The 1,679-nt window shown below is 46.2% G+C and overlaps 1 protein-coding gene across 1 annotated transcript in view; it reads left to right on the top strand.

Moving 5' to 3' along the window:
* Tacc3 (transforming acidic coiled-coil containing protein 3) overlaps window positions 1-1,679 on the top strand; it is a 16,090-nt gene that overhangs the window by 6,243 nt on the left and 8,168 nt on the right. The gene's annotated exons all lie outside the window — the stretch shown is intronic.

The raw sequence follows: 1,679 nt of genomic DNA, 5'->3' as shown, positions 1-1,679 counted from the left end.
AAAAAAAAAAAAAAAGATACTCTGGGGGGCTAGAGAGATGGCTTAGAGGTTAAGAGCACTGGCTTCTCTTCCAGAGGTCCTGAGTTCAATTTCCAGCAACCACATGGTGACTCACAACCATCTGTAATGGGATCTGGCACCCTCACACATGCAAACAGAATACTGTATACATAATAAATAAAATCTTCAAAAAAAAATGAGATACTCTGCTGAGTATGAACACTAAGGACAGCACAAACCCAGGTGGTAGCTCATGAAGCTCATTTGGTAGAGGGTGGGAGAACGACCAGAGTGATGAGCTAGGTACTTGATGTGTCGGGGATTATCTTCTAGTATGGCCAAGGTCCCAACCTATAGGTGGTGTTGCAGTCCTTCAGTTCTTGTCTTATGAAAGAATGGATTCAGTCAAGAGGGACAGAGGCGGGGCTGAGAGATGGCTCAGAGGTTAAGAGCACTGACTATTCTTCCAGAGGTCCTGAGTTCAATTCCCAGCAACCACATAGTGGCTCACAACCATCTGTAATGAGATCTGGTGCCCTCTTCTGGCCTGCAGGGATACATGCAGGCAGGTGCTGTATACATAATTAATAAATAAATCTTTAAAAAAAAAAGAAAAAGAGGGACAGAGGCAGTTTAAGTAGGAGTTTATTTAGCACAGAACAGTTCAGTTAGTTAGTAAAGCTAAGCAGAACACTCCAGACCTGATTTATACGGCCTCAGCCTGCCCCAGGAGTGTAGACAGCCTTGAGCCAGCAGCATGCACCCAGACCTTTCCATTTGTGTTCATCTAGTTCTAAGAACTCAGTCCCACTGGCCCTCTTAGGCAGATGGGGCCACAGACCCAAGTCCTCAAGAAGAACCCACTGGCCAAATGTCATCCATTCAAGTCATGACTCCATAAGGCTAGAATTTGACTTTTCTGATGATACCACCAACACAAAGGTGTCTTCACCAAGGAGACTGGCAGAGAGACCTGGCCTCCAGCTTCTCCTGAAGAAATCAAGAGTCCAGCCAGGAGCAGGCCCCCAAAGAAGCAGAAGAAAGAGATGGTGGGACTAGAGAGAGAGATGAATGTCCCCAGCCTGCTTTCTGGGGCTCTTACCACCTTAACTGGGAAAAATTGGATGACTCCAAGTATAATGACAAAAAGGCTAAGCTCCCAGAAAGTCCCAAGAACAGGTTGGCCTTGTCTGTGGCTGAACAGCTGAGTGCTGGGCCTACAAATGTGGAGAACTCTCCAGGCCAGTATATCTGTGTGAGGGGTGTCAGAAGCCCTGGAACTGGAGTTACAGTCAGGTGTGAGCTGCCATGTGGGTGCCAGGAATTGAACCTATGTCCTCTGGAAGAGCAGCCAATACTCTTAACCACTGAACCGTCTCTCTATCCCTGATGCTACTTCTTTATGTAGCCACCATACTACTTCCTTCATAGTCTCAAGACAAACAGGTTTCAGGTTTATCCAAAGCTGAAGCGGAACAGCTTCCTTTCGCAAGACCATGGGAGAGGTGCTCCACAGTTGTCTTCCTGGAAGCACAACACATATTACAGCGTAACTAACAAGCAGTGCAGATTGTTCACCTCTAATCCTAGCACTGTAGCTGAGGAAGTCAGGTCAAGAGTTTGAACCAGACTCTTGTCTATGTGGTAAGACCATCTCTCCACAAAAAAAAAAAAAAAAA

Source organism: Microtus ochrogaster, unplaced genomic scaffold (assembly GCF_000317375.1).
Source record: "Microtus ochrogaster isolate Prairie Vole_2 unplaced genomic scaffold, MicOch1.0 UNK6, whole genome shotgun sequence".
NCBI lineage: Eukaryota > Metazoa > Chordata > Mammalia > Rodentia > Cricetidae > Microtus > Microtus ochrogaster.
This window is presented reverse-complemented; position numbering and strand designations above follow the sequence as displayed.